Raw genomic sequence first — 18,519 nt, 5'->3', positions numbered from 1 at the left:
TTATTATTCAAATAACTCATCAGCTGGCCCTTAACAACAAGTTCTAAAATTTTCTCTAATGTGTGCAACATGTTAATGGGGCGGTACTCTTCGGCTTTATCCGTCCCAGTAACTTTGGGAATAGGAATCACAAGTGACTCCTTCCAAACTGTCGGCACGTGCCCAGTCTGTAGCGATTCATTTACAAGATCCAGCAGATCGTGTCCGATGACATGAAAGCAATCCTGTATCACTTTTGCATTGACATTATCGATACCAGCCGATTTTCCCAAAGAAAAACAAATATCTTTCAATTGTTCAAAAGTGATTGGGTGAAATCCGTCAAATCTACAGTTAGTATTAATCGGCTGTGTTATTTCCACAGGTTCACTGACCAGCTCAATACTTTGATTGATCAGTTGGACACTGTTAACGAAATAACTGTTCAATTTTTCAGCTATTATTTGTTCAGATTGTTCTTCTATCCCGTTAAAAGTTATGGACTGCGAGGAACTACGTTTAGGTTTAATTAAATTCTTTAGGATTTTCCATAACTCTTTGCTGTTGTTTTGATGTTGATCGATCTTCCTTTGAATATATTCACATTTGGTCTTCTTCAAGGCCCGTGAATAAATATTTCGCGCGTGTGTGTACCCATTCCAAAGATGTTCACTATTAGTTCTACAAAATTTCTTGTACTTTTTATCCCTTTTACGTTTAAGGCGCAAAAGATCTAAAGAGTACCAGCTGTTCGAGTTATTTGAATTAACAAACTTTTGAGAAACTAAACTATTTGTACACTCTTTTAACACGTTAGTTAGAATAGCTGCCTTGTTATCCAAATTTCCATTCAATTCCGTAAAATCCATGCTTCTCGAAACCAGTTGAGACATAGCTTGTTTCGAATATCTTTTCCAGCACTTGATTTTAACTTTATCCTCTTCACGGTTAGATTCATTTTCCAGTAAAATTGAAATTGTCTCATGGTCTGAAATTTTACAATCGGCCTCTACATATGAATGAACCCCATCAAAATTGGAATACACGTGATCTATCAATGTTCTACTGTGTCTGGAAATTCTTGTAAACTCACTAACCGTTTGCTTGAAATTGAAAAACTCTGCCAACTGCTTCAACTGATTCGAATTTTGATCATTGAGCCAATCAATATTGAAATCGCCCGAAATTACATTAAGTTTACTTAAGTCAACGAAATTCTCCCACCATTTTTCTAAAATTTCTAAAAACCGTCGATCGCTTGAACTAGGAGAATGGTATACTACTGCAAAATTTCCCATCTGCATGCCTCTTTCAACTGATATACCCAAGAACCAATTATTATCAACTGCTTCGTTTAACCGAACGTTGAATTTAATCGATTCTTTGGCGTAAATAGCAACTCCACCGGTGTGTCTGGAATGAGATAGGCAAAAAGCAACTTTATAACCCGGAATGCTATACTGATCAAATGCATCAGCATCAACAATATGTGTTTCTGATATTAAAACCAACAATGGACGTTTGTTTTCTACAAGATGTCGCATTGCGACAAAGTTTGTAGATAACCCAGCTATATTTAAATACAACGTTTCAGACAACCTCTCGTTTGTTAGTTGCTATTCACTTGACCAAACGTTGCTTTTTTTCAATTCTAGCAGTCTCCGATATACTGAACACTGCTTACTAAATGCCGCGTGATTTACGTCCAAATTCATTTTACGTTCATTATTCTTTTTAATACAATTAACGCATTTAAAATCCGTTGACGAGCAATCAGATGTTCTATGTGCTCCATTACATCTGGAGCATGTTTCTTTATTCACGCATCCCGTGCTCTTATGACCATATTCTCCACAGTTGAAGCAGCGCAGCACGTTAAAGGCCTCAAAAACAGAACACCTATCCCAACCAATGTTTACCGCACGGGCTGACATCAGGCTGCTATAAGTGTCCTTATCAACTTCAATTATAACATTGTATTTGTTATATTTGAAGCGTGGATTTTGGAAATTGGCAACAACTTTAACATATTCAAACGGAATACCCTCATTCTGACTCTTCAATAAGTCAATGAAGACTTCTTCAGAGTATCGATCACTCATCCCCATTATTTTTATCTTCGGTTTACCGGGTATCGGTATAACAGCATTATACTTTTCACCCAGATTGCTTACAATGTTTTCTTTCACCGACTCAATATTATCCCGAGTTGCACACTCCACAATAATCGAGCCATCTTTACCGTTTTTAAAGTTGCTAATTTTGTGCACCTTTGGATCTAATTTATTTTTTAATTCATTCCTCGTGTCGTCACTCGATTGCAACGGCTCGACTGGTTTAATCACAATGACCGGGCGAGCCTTACGTTTCGTTTGACTTCTAGTTCTAATTTTATTCGTCCCTGTAGCTCCCGACAAAACATTCGCATAAGTAATTCTACTATTTTTATCAAAAACCTCGTCATTATTTCCATCATCGTCTATTTCAATTAACATCGGTTCATCTTCTTTATTCGTCAAAATTTTTCGTTTTCTACTGGGATTCCCGTCCGATTCAGAATGAACCTTCGTATTACTAAAATTCCTCTTTCTGTTCATTCCAACTAATTCAATTTCACGCTTAACATTTTCATTAAAACAACTTTTAAAATCTTCCAACTTTTTGGCAACACTGTTTTCCAAGCCAGCCAATTTACTCTCGAGAGAGTTGTTGAAAGACCTGATCAGTTTTTCTATTCCGTTTTCTACTGCGATGTTTATCTGTGCATCGATGTTTTTTCGGGCATCAGTGAGAGATTCAGAAATGGAAGCGAATTGTTCCATTTTCTTGTCCAACTCAATGATTATCGAACTGACATCCTGCACACCAGAAGACTGGGTTGATAAACATTTTGCACATTTGTAGCAAAGACTTGCATTATCAGCCACCCAATTTACCATGGCCTTTGTTAACCCGGAACATTTTTGATGGTATTTATCGCCGCAAAAAAGGCATAGTACAAGACCTTCGGCGAGACTCACCGTGCCCGTACACTTTGCACACAGGCCACTCATTATAGGCAAATTAAACAACAGCTGGAGAAGCGGGACAAAACAAAAAAATATAACACTGCGTCACCTCGCTGCTGGGAAACGTACAAAGCCAGCCGATGCAGCGAAATGAAATCCGAAAATCACAGAACAATAATAGTCTGTATGACTACACACTATACTTATCTGAATGATATTCCGATTAGCGATTAGCGCCCACAAAGTTTTCAACGAAAAGCAAAGTATTTCTCACAAATTTAAGCGATTGCTTCCTGCACTATGTACACACAAGTTACCATATTCACTTTCACAAAAGCAAAAGCGGTGACGAAATTGTGATGAATTATAATTGAGGTCAAAGCGCTCGGCAAGCTCGTTGAAGCGACGAACCATCGCTAAAATACGACTATTAGCAGCGTAGTTGGTGTTTCGCATTTCGATGTGTAGTAATGTCCGAGGGCGAAGAACACGGGTTGGAGCGTAGAGGTTGATTTGTCCAAGGAGATCGGGAACATCATACTCAGCCAACAGAAGCTTTGATATGAAAATGGCCTGCGAAGTATGTCTACGTTCTTGCAAAGTATGTAGTCCTAATAGTCTGCAACTGTTCTCATATGGTGGCAGGTTCAACGGATCATTCCAAGGCAATTGACGTAAAGCATATCGTATAAATTTGCGCTGGACAGCTTCAATCCTTTCACTTCACGTTGCATGATAAGGGCACCAGACGATGTTTGCAAATTCCAACTGCGAGCGCACCAGTGAGCAATATAAAGCCTTGAAATACAGAGGATCCCGGAATTCGCTAGAAATTTTGAACATAAAACCTAGAAGTCGATTTGCTTTGTCGATGGTCGCTGACAAGTGATTGGTATAAGTTAGCCTTTCATCGAGAATAACACCTAGATCTTTTACGTGGTCAACGCGTTGCAGCTGAGTTCCGGCAATGTTGTAGTTATAATTAAGCATGTCTCTTGTACGATGAAAACTGATGACAAAACATTTCGTAACACTAAGGATCAACATGTTTCTTTGACACCAATTGTAAAATGTATCAATGAGACACTGTAACTCACGGCAATCGGCTTTATTCCTTATCACAAGAAATATCTTCAAGTCATCGGCAAAAAATAGTTTCCCTCCACGCATTAGAACAAAGACTGCATCATTCACGAATAATGAAAATAGTAATGGACCTAGTATACTACCTTAGGGAACTCCGGAATTATTACAAAAAGATTCAGACACGTTGTTACCAATTTGCACGACGCACTCGCGGTGAACAAGGTAGGATCGAAGCCTCATGATGTTTACAACAACAGGTTATCAATCTACGGATCAGATAACTGTTATTGTAATATTGAATTAAATCAGTCTGCATCAATAAATTTTCAACTACAATCCAATATTTTTTTAGGTTTGGTGGGGGGGGGGGGGGGGTTGTATGGTGTTAATAATGATTTATCATCAGGAAGTTTGCAATATGGGTATGTTTGGTATGGGAAACAGCCTAAAAATCGAAGGTAACAGGAAATTTAATAGCCTCCGCTATTTTTATACCTATGATAGCAGATCAAAATTTAAGATATATCATAAAATATCATGAAACAAGGGTATTTTTGGTATCGAAGAGTTGTGTAGAGATTAAAAATTGTTATTCGTCGTCATTTTACATCCCAATATGTTGTTATTTTCACGACGATTTAGCATTTAGAAGCATGCATATTTAAATAGGCATATATTTCCAAGGAAACAAAACTTGAATTGCGTCGTAAATTAGAAATTCAAAATGGCGGCATATTCATGATGATTTAACAACATTAATGATTGAAGGTCGTTTTACATGTTTTGTTGTAATGAGACAGACAACTTCGTGATTGGAAACAATGTGAACAATTGTTTTTAATTCAAATTATTGCGCAACATTTAAAAAAAAATTAATTGTTCTGCAGTAGATTTGCATACACACATTGACTGATATTGCCGGAAATATTTATTCGTTAAAGAAACTTAGTTTTTAACGGTGGTCTATAGAATGAAAGTGTTTTTGCTATTCGTTAGTTGGTTGCTGTTCTCAATGAATTAAGTTTTTTTGTAATTGAATAATTTAGTGGTAGTTTTCTCTAAACTCGAATGTTCGCGAACAAACCTTCTAGATGTTTCAAAACGATGTACAGTAACAGCAAAAATAACAGAAATACGTATTACCAGCACTCAGTAAATAAGGACCTAATCGTGAGTTTCCCCCTCTTACGTCTGAGTTGCTTACCATATGTGTATAACACACACATACACGCAATTGCCTCTGTGCAAGGATAGATGTATCAAAACGATACGTCGTAGCAGTAATAATAAGGATATATGTATACAAAATGCGAGTGCGTGCTCGAGATTATTCGAGAATCGCCTAACCAGCGCAACCAGACGTGAATTAGATCTCATTGATACGACTATTGGCGATATAAATACAGACCACTTTGAAAACATTGAGTGTTAATGTGAAGTTTCAAGTGATTCAAGTCATGTTTAATTGTTTTCATTAATTTTATTGATTTCATTAATTTAATTGATTTTATTGTTTATGTTATTTTATTGACATCGCTGATTTCATTGTTTTCTTTAATTTCAATTTAAACATTTTGACATGAACATCAATTTGTATGCTCTAGACAACTTTGCCAAATCAAACATATCTACATTTCATGGTTCAGCATTGAAACAAACATCAATTGTTGAACTTTTAACAACTGCTCAGAACCAGCCATTTCGATATTACCCCATTGACTCTCAAACAACTAATTGAACTCAATTCAGTTGTCTATTCGGCAGCACCGCAGACAAATTTATTGCCTCTTCTTTCAACCGAAGTACCGTGTACAGAAAAAACCAGGCTCGGTTTTCTAAAGCCAAACCGAAACCGCTGCTGAGAATACATCAACACAAGTTGAAATTCGTACACACATGCAAACGGTGCTGAGTGTCTCGGTTTGGTTTTATAAACTGAGACTCGGTGGAGGTTTTTCTTTCGTTTACCGTGTGAACGAAATCCAAACCGAATACGATGTGCATCACTCGTTTACACGTGTTGAGATTTTGGGGACCATACCAGTAAATATACGTACCGGTTGGTTTTCTTACCCACCTCTGGTTTCAGATCGATCCGATGGTTATAAGTTAGAAAAATTGCAGTCAGAAGGTTCGCACAAATGAACATTTTTGCACTGATAAGTTATCAAGTTCCTTCCAGACAACTTAGAAGTGTTCGGTGATTATTTCTAGCGGTTGCAGATAGAAAAATGAAATACAAAATTCGTTTTATCGAAATAATGTTTGGCTTATTTCAATGGATTATTACTATATTGAACAATAAATAGGCGACAAAGAGTAATCTACAAACAACAAGCCATAACTTTTAAAGTATTCAAAATAGATATTTGAAATCTTCAGTAAAGTTATTCGCAAAAGAAAGAGCTACAAATTTGCTGAAGGCATCATTTCGATATAATCACATCCAAGAAAATTTGTGAAAATATCTCACTCATAGGGGGATTAATCAGCAAAAGCACAATACCAAAAGAAAGGGCATATTGCTTCCATTAAATTCTCCGAAGATACTATTGACCTAAAATAAGCCGTTTTGGCGTTAATAATAGATTACATGTTTTTGGTCATATTTCTGGCAATGGGAAATGATAAAAATCTTTCGTCCGCATTTAATGTTAAATAACTCTTTTGATAATAGTCCGATTTCAACAATCTATAGCTTGTTCGAAAGGTATTCGTTGAAGCTGTCTAAAAACATATAAAATATTAATCTATACTGTCAATTTCAGCAGATAATTCAAAAAAACTGCAAAAAACGCCATTTTTACACATTCAAACATTCATATTTTGGAAACTAAACATCAGAATCAAAAACAAATTAATAGCGTTCTTACTGTTTTTCAGTTCTTTCATTTAAATTTGGTTTGGATAAGATCGGTTCAGCCATTGCTGAGAAACACGAATGAGAATTTGTCCGTTACATACACACACACACACAGACATTGACCCAAATCGCCGAGCTGAGTCGATTGGTATATAAGACTCGGCCCTCCGGGCCTTGGAAAAAATCTTGAAAGCTTAAGCGAATTCTATACATTTCTTTTATAAGAAATGTAAAACTACACGAACTGAATGTGGAAAATCGACAACACCTAGAAGAGCTTGAAACATCAAACTCTCTCACTTACGCATCAGCTGGTGCAATATCTTTTAGTATCTTTTTAGGGTCGATACTATATATATATATATATATATATATATATATATATATATATATATATATATATATATATATATATATATATATATATATATATATATATATATATATATATATATATATATATATATATATATATATATATATATATATATATATATATATATATATATATATATATATATATATACACCGTCCACATCCATTGGATCGCCTTATCACGTTTTTCGGTGGCGACTTTGGCTTTCTCATGTTGATGATTTGTTAACTGCTCCTTCCCCAAGTTCAAATCGTCCCTATTCCATTGTTGTGAGTTCATCATTGTGATTTCCTTGATCGTCTTTTCTGCTTATGGCTTGCTTAACAGTGTGGTTTCCGTGAGGGTCTTTTCTGCTTGCTATTGTACAGAAATATCTTGGTCTCGTTCTTCTGGTTTTAATTATTTTTTACGCTACAAGTATCGACCCTAAAAAGATACTAAAAGATATTGCACCTGCTGATGCGTAAGTGAGAGAGTTTGATGTTTCGAGCTCTTCTAGGTGTTGTCGATTTTCCACATTCAGTTCGTGTAGTTTTTCATTTCTTATAAAAGAAATGTATAGAATTCGCTCAAACTTTCAAGATTTTTTCCGAGGCCCGGAGGGCCGAGTCTTATATACCAATCGACTCATCTCGATGATTTGGGACGATGTCTGTGTGTGTGTATGTAACGGACAAATTCTCATTCGTGTTTCTCAGCAATGGCTGAACCGATCTTATCCAAACCAAATTTAAATGAAAGAACTAAAAAACAGTAAGAACGCTATTCATTTGCTTTTGATTCTGATGTTTAGTTTCCAAGATATGAATGATCGAATGCGTAAAAATGGCGCTTTTTGCAGTTTTTTTTGAATTAGCTGCCGAAATTGACAATAGAGATTAATAATTTATATGCTTCAACGAATACCTTTCGAGCAAGCTATAGATTGTTGAAATCGCACTATTATCAAAAGAGTTATTTAACATTAAATGCGGACGAAAGATTTTTATCATTTCCCATTGCCAGAAATATGACCAAAAACATGTAATCTATTATTAACGCCAAAACGGCTTATTTTAGGTCAATAGTATCTTCGGAGAATTTAATGGAAGCAATATGCCCTTTCTTTTGGTATTGTGCTTTTGCTGATTAATCCCCCTATGAGTGAGATATTTTTACAAATTTTCTTGGATGTGATTACATCGAAATGATGCCTTCAGCAAATTTGTAGCTCTGTCTTTTGCGAATAACTTTACTGAAGATTTCAAATATCTATTTTGAATACTTTAAAAGTTATGGCTTGTTGTTTGTAGATTACTCTTTGTCGCCTATTTATTGTTCAATATAGTAATAATCCATTGAAATAAGCCAAACATTATTTTGATAAAACGAATTTTGTATTTCATTTTTCTATCTACAACCGCTAGAAATAATCACCGAACACTTCCAAGTTGGAAGTATATCTGGAAGGAACTTGATAATTTATCAGTGCAAAAATGTTCATTTGTGCGAACCTTCTGACTGCAATTTTTCTAACTTATAACCATCGGATTGATCTGAAACCAGAGGTGAGTAAGAAAACCAACCGGTACGTATATTTACTGGTATGGTCCCCAAAATCTCAACACGTGTAAACGAGTGATGCACATCGTATTCGGTTTGGATTTCGTTCACACGGTAAACGAAAGAAAAACCTCCACCGAGTCTCAGTTTATAAAACCAAACCGAGACACTCAGCACCGTTTACATGTGTGTACGAATTTCAACTTGTGTTGATGTATTCTCAGCAGCGGTTTCGGTTTGGCTTTAGAAAACCGAGCCTGGTTTTTTTCTGTACACGGTACTTCGGTTGAAAGAAGAAGCAGTAAATTCGTCTGCAGTGCTGCCGAATAGACAACTGAATTGAGTTCAATTAGTTGTTTGAGAGTCAATGGGGTAATATCGAAATGGCTGGTTCTGAGCAGTTGTTAAAAGTTCAACAATTGATGTTTGTTTCAATGCTGAACCATGAAATGTAGATATGTTTGATTTGGCAAAGTTGTCTAGAGCATACAAATTGATGTTAATGTCAAAATGATTAAATTGAAATTAAAGAAAACAATGAAATCAGCGATGTCAATAAAATAACAAAAACAATAAAATCAATTAAATTAATGAAATCAATAAAATTATTGAAAACAATTAAACATGACTTGAATCACTTGAAACTTCACATTAACACTCAATGTTTTCAAAGTGGTCTGTATTTATATCGCCAATAGTCGTATCAATGAGATCTAATCCACGTCTGGTTGCGCTGGTTAGGCGATTCTCGAATAATCTCGAGCACGCACTCGCATTTTGTATACATATATCCTTATTATTACTGCTACGACGTATCGTTTTGATACATCTATCCTTGCACAGAGGCAATTGCGTGTATGTGTGTATTCTGTTATTTTTGCTGTTACTGTACATCGTTTTGAAACATCTAGAAGGTTTGTTCGCGAACATTCGAGTTTAGAGAAAACTACCACTAAATTATTCAATTACAAAAAAACTTAATTCATTGAGAACAGCAACCAACTAACGAATAGCAAAAACACTTTCATTTTATAGACCACCGTTAAAAACTAAGTTTCTTTAACGAATAAATATTTTCGGCAATATCAGTCAATGTGTGTATGCAAATCTACTGCAGAACAATTAATTTTTTTTTAAATGTTGCGCAATAATTTGAATTAAAAACAATTGTTCACATTGTTTCCAATCACGAAGTTGTCTGTCTCATTACAACAAAACATGTAAAACGACCTTCAATCATTAATGTTGTTAAATCATCATGAATATGCCGCCATTTTGAATTTCTAATTTACGACGCAATTCAAGTTTTGTTTCCTTGGAAATATATGCCTATTTAAATATGCATGCTTTTAAATGCTAAATCGTCGTGAAAATAACAACATATTGGGATGTAAAATGACGACGAATAACAATTTTTAATCTCTACACAACTTTTCGATTAGGGTTCGTCGCGGTGCGGATGTGGGCGGTAAATGGATAGTCCGCACCGCAACTGCAAAAAAATAATAAAACCGCACCGCTTACCGCTACCGCTTTGCATTTACCGCACCGCACCGCGCGGTAATGCGGTAAAATCATGCATTTTGAAAATTGTGTTGAAAATCTAATCATTTGTTTTGTGTAGCCATATATAGTAAAATGTTAATCTTATTTACACGAAATTTATCTTTGACGGACTCCTCAGAATGGAACATTTAAGAAAATATTCAACTTTGCAAGTTTTATTAAGAGGGATAAGTGTTTTGGCGTAGGAAAAAACACTTTTTCTCGATTTTTTTTAAACTTTGCCTGAAGCGAACTGATCAAAACTTTTGTACATTCTAGTGTATCATTTCAATAACATGCTGTAATTTTTCCATGCAAAAATATCGACAAACGACTCGGTGACGAAGCTTTTTGTAGAACGTCTCTGGAAAAACATGATTTGCGGTGTTACCTGCCATTCAAAAACTACTTAACCGATTTCTTTCAAACTTTGTATACAGATTCTATGTAAAAATACCTAACCCCTACGTTAATTTCGAGCTAAATTTTCAATTAAGGCAAAAACTGTCCAAACTATGCAAAATTTTGCATCTGAGCTAACCATGACGCTTGTTAGAAGACCTTGAGGGAGACTTTGAGAAACACAAAAAATCGCAATGCCCTACACTAACTTCGAAAGCTTTACTTTAAAAAAGTTACAAAATACTCCTAACTGAAAAATATTATTTGTTAATTTGGTAGAAAATATTCACAGTTGAGAAAATGTCATCGAAAACGATTCATAATTCCACGATTGCCAAGAGGAATCAGGAGAAATCTCGACAAACATATGATTACGACTTAAAAGCCAACTGTCAAAATTCTCTTTGAAAGGAAATTCCGGACAAACCGTTACCGAATTATTGAACATTAGAAAAACTGCAAAAAATGTATGATTTGTAGCATACAGCAGAAATGATTTTTAAAAATAGGGGGTTTTACGAACAAAATATCCCAATTCCGCATTCTTTAAGAAGCAGATGTATTATCCATCAAAAACTAAGATTGCTTCCTTTAAAAATGAATGAAGTGTAATTTTCTAAAGGCTAGTTCGAAAGTTCTAGCATTTAATATAAATATATTAAAAAAATCCAATATTTTCCTAAAGAGCCAATGGCAAAAACTTCAATTGAAGTGAACGGGAGTCAAACTATGTGGTATTTGGCAACAAAAGCTTCAAAAAAGCTACAAAATAGTCTTAACTGAAAAATATAAGGACTTAATTTGGTAGAAAATTATAGTAAATTTGAATGGAAGTACGCGAAAAAAAAGTTATGTAGCATACTTTTTGAGAAGGAGTCCAACAAAATTGACTGCAGAAAAATTCACATTGAATTTACACAGCAATCAAAGAAGATAGAAATACAATGTTGATAAACGAATGATAGAATAGTCATCCTAATTTGGACCTCCTTATTTTGGACGCTTTCATACATTTGTATCCTATACTGGCAATTTCTCCAAATTCGTTTGGTTTGATGAAGATAATTATATTCTTTGTGTTGTGCTTAAGTCCCAGCATAATTAGTTCATCTCAAATTCCTTTAAATTAGTCAAAATTCACAGTTGAAAAATTGATATCGAAAACGATTCCACTGATAATATAACTTCGTAAATATAATGAAATCGGTCATGCAATGCACGAATTCATTCGTTGTTTTCTGCAACGAAGTACTTTCGTGCATTGTAACTAGTAGGTTTCGTTCATTTCATGAAAAAGAATGGCCGCTTGGTGAACGAAGGCTTTCGTTAATTTTACACGTTTAATGTACACTGCACGAATGTAATCGTTGATAACGACACTAATTTTCGTGAATGAAACGAAATGTTTCGTTTATTTTAATAAACGTTTGTATATAACACGAACGATTTCATTACTCACACGAATTTATTTCGTTCATCTTTGGAAAGTTTTCGTATTCATTATTTTTGCAATCGATATTTTAGGATCGATGTTTGACAACAACGATTTTTTTAACTAACTAAAATAATCGATCTGGCAAAATCGATTTTATTACAACCTGCTCATCTGTATTGAGGACTAGAAAGATTGTGGTGTGATGAAATGGACGCTTGATGAATACAAGTTTTAGTAAATTTTACTTATCTAGTGTACATGACACGAATGAAACGAAATGATTCGTTTGTTTCAATAAACGTTTGCGTATATTACGAACGACTTCGCTGATCGCACAAATTCATTTTGTTTATTTTAGAAAAGTTTTCGTATTTTTTAGCCTCTTATTGTTTTCAGTCGATCATTTGGGATCGATGTTTGACAACTTCGATTTTTTTTTAATTTAATGTGGCCAAATCGATACTGTGGTGTGAAGAAATGGCCGCTTGATGAACGAAAGTTTTCGTAAATTTTACTTATTTAGTGTACATTGCACGAATGTTGTCGTTGAAAACGACATTATTTTTCGTGAATGAAACGAAATGTTTTGCTTATTTTAATAAACATTTGTGTATATTACGAACAATCTCGTTGGTCGCACGAATTCATTTCGTTCATCTAAGAGAAGTTTTCGTAATCAGCTTTCATCGTTCATCTCTCGTCATTCTCGATTAGTTAAATTTAACTAATCGAGAATGACGTTAGGAGTGGGAGTAAAGGAGGAGTAAAGTGCATAACGTTAAAAGTTAATTAAGTAGTTAATTTCTCCGTGTAAAATAGTGGCCCTGTAACTAGAATCTTCATCTAACCGATAGCAGCGCAAGAAAGTATACAGCATGGCTGTTAAAGCAATCACCGATGGAGCTCACTTCCAAACCGAACTAGCCGCAGCAGGAGGAAAATTGGTCGTTGTGAATTTTACCGCAGCTTGGTGTGGACCGTGCCGAAACATATCGCATTTGTTCGATCAGCTTCCGGTGAAATATCCAAAGGCTGTGTTTCTCAAGGTGGACGTCGACAGATGTACCGAAACGGCGCAGTCCCAGGGCATGTCGACCATGCCAATGTTTATTTTCTACCGAGACAGAACAAAGATTGACATGATGCAGGGTGCAGACATTAATGGACTTGAAGCCAAAATACAGAAACATTATGTCGCCAGCTTGTATGAATCTGGAGAAGATTACGGTCATGGAATGTTGGACTTGAACACCTTCATCCAGGAGAACCAGTGCGAATGTTTGAACGAATCGAACGACCACCCGATGGTGAATGCGCTCAGTTCCAGCGGTGGAAATCTGGTGTCCGATTGTGACGAACAGTTGATCATTTCGATTACCTTCAATCAGCTGGTCAAAATCAGTGCCATCAAGTTCAAAGCACCGCCCTCTCATGGACCGAAAAAAGGTGAGAATCTTTATCAATCAACCAAGCACCATCGATTTCGATATGGCCGAATCGCAAGTTTTGGTGCAGGATCTGGTACTGGGGCAGAAGGATCTTGTGTCAGGATCGCCGATTCCGTTGCCCTTTGTTAAATTTCAGAACGTGCAGAATATGCAGCTGTTCGTGAAGGATAACCATTCTGGTGACGAGACTACCATTATCGATCATTTGACCTTTATCGGGTCACCGATTGCAACGACTAAGATGAATGACTTCCAGCGGGTGGCTGGGAAGAAGGGTGAAAGCCACTAGATTGTTTGAGCCGCCGGGAGAAGGATGGTTAGAAGGCGGTGGATAGGTGCGGTGACGAATATGTTTGATCATATATTTAAAAGGTTAAAGATAGAGATGCGCGTTAACTTGTTCTTGTTATAAATTGTTCAATTAAATAATGAGCAGGAAAAATGGCATATTATTTTGATATTGCTCCGGCAGAGAAAAACTCAATCTTATTCATACAAAACCAACGAGCAGTTCGCGATGGCTCAGCTGAATCCGTACAGCTCCGGATTCTGGATCAACTGGAAACGAAAGAGGTTCAGGAAATCTTCCTGAAACCGGCGGGTACGGATACGGCTACTAGTCCGACTGAGACCGTCGTGGTGAATTGTTGATGTGTTCTACCTCTATTGAAGCTTTTTTGACGTTGACGGTTTGACGAATAGTACTCGTAAATATTACAAAGATGTTCGTATATAGCAGCGAAAATTCGTTTGCCGAATGGAGCTGTTTCGTAATAAGCCAACGAAAGTCGTTTCGTGGTATTCACGAAAAATTCGAAATAAAAAATAAAAATGTTTTAATACAACTACGAACGATTCATCATATGTACGAAAAAATTCGCATATTTTTTGAGAATTGTCTGTACGAAACAAATTCCTGGCGATTTACGAATAGATTCTATCAGTGTCATAATTCCACGATTTCCAACAGAAATCGAGAGAAGTGATGCACAAATTGGATTTAAGAGCAGAAATTTATTGTTTTTAAATAATCTAATAATTTTGTCTCTATTTGGATCTTGAATTTTATGTATTTGAAATGGTTAGCTTGTGAAGTTATACTTAGAAGTATAAAATAACTAGTTCAAAATATGTCGTAAAATAATAGCGTCAAAATATTTCGGACACAGCTAGATTTTCTTTCATTATAGCAGTCTGTTTATCAATTTTGAGTAATCAAATTTATCACTCCATCAATTTTTTTTTGCGGCGCTGTTGCGGTAAAACCGCGCGGCAAAAGCTCTTTCCCGCACCGCATCTGCGGGAAAAAGTGTCTCACCACACCGCAGATTTTGGGGTGCGGGTGCGGTAAATACCGCACGGTTGCGGTAATTACCGCAACCGCGACGAACCCTATTTTCGATATTAAAAATACCCTTGTTTCATGATATTTTATGATATATCTTAAATTTTTTATCTGCTATCATGGGTATTAAAATAGCGGAGGCTATTAAATTTCCTGTTACCTTCGATTTTTGGGCTGTTTCCCATACCAAACATACCCATATTGCAAACTTCCTGATGATAAATCATTATTAACACCATACAACCCCCCCCTACCCCCCCCACCACACCAAACCAAAAAAAATGGATTGAAGTTGAAATTTTTTTGATGCAGACTGATTTAATTCAATACTACAATAACAATTATCTGATCCGTAGATTGATAACCTGTTGTTGTAAACATCATGAGGACTTTTGATGAATTGTCGGAATGGGGTCCTCCTGATATGTAACTGATCTATGGGTCTTGATTTCACAGTTGTCTAATAGCATCAATATCAAATTCCTGCCTGAAAACATTCCAATAGAATATTCCAGAGTTCTGTAATCAATCATAATCCTCAGATTTATTTTCAAATTGAGCTCGTTTTTGTAGAGATGTACTGTAATAAGGGTCTTTATTTAATAGGAAGCGAAGTTAAAATTAATTTAATGTCTATGAAACATAGAACTGCTCACCAAAAAAAATGCATAACTTTCAACATTTGCCAAAAATGTTTTTGCCTTTCTCAGTTTCTCTAAAATTCGTCAATCTAATCGCGACCCGGAGGGCCGAGTGTCATATGCCAATCGACTGAGTTCGTCGAGATCGGAAAATGTCTGTGTGTGTATGTGTGTGTGTGTGTGTATGTGTGTATGTGGAAAAAAATGTGACCTCTGTTTCTCAGAGATAGCTGGACCGATTTGCACAAAGTTAGTCTCAAATGAAAGGTACAACCTTCCCATCGGCTGCTATTGAATTTTTTTATTGATTGGACTTCCGGTTCCGGAGTTACGAATTGAAGAATGCAATCACACAGCAAATTCCCATATAAACCGAAATGAAAAATTTTCAAAACCAAATTTGTATTTTTGATACCAAATGACTTTAAAATGCATGAAACATTTAGATGTTTGACAAAAATTGACTTTTTTGGACTTTGGTACATTTTTGCCTTTCTCATATAGAAAAGTTATGCAATTACTCTAAAAATCGTCAATCATACCGGCCCGAGGAGGGTATGCAGTGAGGGGTTGCTACTTTAAAATTAAAACTAGTTTAAAATTTCTTAACAAGTTGAAAATTTCGGCAGGACCTGGACCTCCCAGATCTTTCTCCATGATTCGCCGCTGGTTTCAAGCGATGTTTCAGTATCACATAGTATCTCAAGATCGTGGCTGTCGATCCATTGTATGTATGTGCAAATCGTACTGAACATGTAATATTCATTTCCAACATTGTATTGAGCATAACCAGCCATGGAATCGTAATCTGGACAAATGAGACAAGCACAATTGCACCACTAGGTGGATAAAAACAGGTTTTTATTTTGGGAATGCGTTGAATTGAGCCGAAAACGTAATATGATTATTAACGAGGATAACACTTTCCGAATATAAAGAGCAATTTATGAAAAATGACGATTTCCATTCGACTCTAGCAGTTCCTGATCGATTTTGATAAGCATTTGATTTTTGTTATATGACCAATTATATGTATAGGTCAAATGTTTAAAAACAGTAATTTAAGGTCAAGATAGCATTATTTTGAAACCACCAATTTCGGAGGTTTGGTATCTTCGATGAGTTTTACAAACGTTAAACAGCGCATCATTTGATAAAATAATTTTGACGGTATATCGTCCAAGAAGTATTTATGGTGAATTTTCTCAGGTTAATATTCATGACTACAATAAAGTCTCAACAAAATCGCTAAAGACACGAACTCTGTTACTATTTTCTGAAAAAATAATTCTGCATAATTTTAAAACTTCAAAAATTACGGTTTCGGAATTATGCCGTTTGGACAGTATGATCGATTTTCACCAAACCCCCACCAAACCGAATTTCTGGCTACGCCGCTGACTTCAAGTAAGTAGAAACAAAGTCGTTCTACACTCGTTCACAAGAAACTTCTTCGAATGCTGAATATCTATTATAATACATTGAAACCCCGATTTTATCAGCCAAATATGAACATATATTTGATGGGCTCTAGCAGAGGAATAAGACTGAATTCGAGTAAATCCTTTCTTGAGCATATTTTCCTTATCATGAAGATGGAAATATGCTAAAATAAAAAGTTCATCATAATCAGAAATAGTTATCAGACTACATCAAGGGACGAGAAGAATATTTTAACAGCTTCAGTTTATAATAAAGAAAAAAAATTGCCCGATTTAGTCAATGTTCCCATTTTGTTAGCCTAAAATACACTATGGGACTGATAAAAATAGGTCTTTATTGTATGTATTATTCACTGTGTTTCACATTGATAGGTATATTTCATTTTTGGGGATTTTTTTATTGCATCGAACTACAACAATTTTTAGGTAGCTTTCAAGGGGTTATTTTATAGACTTCTTCCAAAATTTGGCTAACCTATTCCAATTCGTATACCAATTAATTGATATACTTAAGGGTTTATATGTTGCAGATAGAGAAAATACAGAAATTTTCAGCTTTTTGCCTACATAATATTACGAAAGCTTATTAAAACATTTTTCCTAATAAGTTTGTGAAAATTATAAACTATTTGAAATTATTTAATAGATTAATTTTTTATTTAACCGTGATTTTTTAATAAATAGTGACCGTCGCTTCACAACGTAGTCTGTTTTTCATGGCTTGCGGTGAGCACGATCTCTCGAATTGCTGAACTGAAAATTATGGAATAGAAATTAATTTTTAGTATTCTGTACAGATTTAACTCGCCGCGCAGCTCTGAATTAGACCCGCTGGTGCCCTAAGACGATTTCGCTAGATTTTCAGAGCACTGTGCACCCAGTGATGATGATGATTTTCCCAAACGGTTCGTTTTCGAGTGGTTTTTATTTGTTCTTTGGCATTAGATTAGTTTTTATTTGTTCTTTGGCATTAGGCACCTTTAGAAAAAGTCGATGTCGAAGTAAAATTTGGAACTATGCACGCATGCACTTCAGAGATAGCGTGACATCAGAAGCTGCGATTTCATTTCAACGCTTTTTTTGTGAAAAGGGCGATAATTACAAATGTAAACATAAGGCTTTTTTCATACATGCGAATGAGGGCTTCGAAACGCAACAAATTAACCTTAAAGATTTTGATTCTACGATATTGTTTTCTTAAACTATAGCAAAAAATACAACGGGCGAAACTGTATTTTTGTGTGTTTATTTAATGTTTCGCCCTCCACGCTCCATGCAAACAAACAGGGCGATACTTTTTTGCTAGCAGTTTAGAGGCGAAACTGTTATTTTCGTATTTTTTTAGGATTATCAAGCTGATACCAGCTGTAAATAGTAACAATGATCGCTATTGAAAAAACACGGACG

At 35.5% G+C, this 18,519-nt stretch overlaps 1 protein-coding gene and 1 pseudogene across 10 annotated transcripts in view; both read left to right on the top strand.

Annotated features, from left to right (window-relative positions):
• The window catches only part of LOC131687112 (protein unc-79 homolog), a 1,793,695-nt gene that overhangs the window by 54,076 nt on the left and 1,721,100 nt on the right, over positions 1-18,519 (top strand). The window lies entirely within an intron of this gene.
• LOC131687114 (thioredoxin-like protein 1) lies at positions 12,447-14,361 on the top strand (annotated as a pseudogene).

Source organism: Topomyia yanbarensis, chromosome 3, assembly GCF_030247195.1.
Source record: "Topomyia yanbarensis strain Yona2022 chromosome 3, ASM3024719v1, whole genome shotgun sequence".
In the NCBI taxonomy this organism is placed as follows: Eukaryota; Metazoa; Arthropoda; class Insecta; order Diptera; family Culicidae; genus Topomyia; species Topomyia yanbarensis.
Note: the sequence above shows the minus strand (reverse complement) of the source record. Positions and strands in the feature narration are given on the sequence as shown.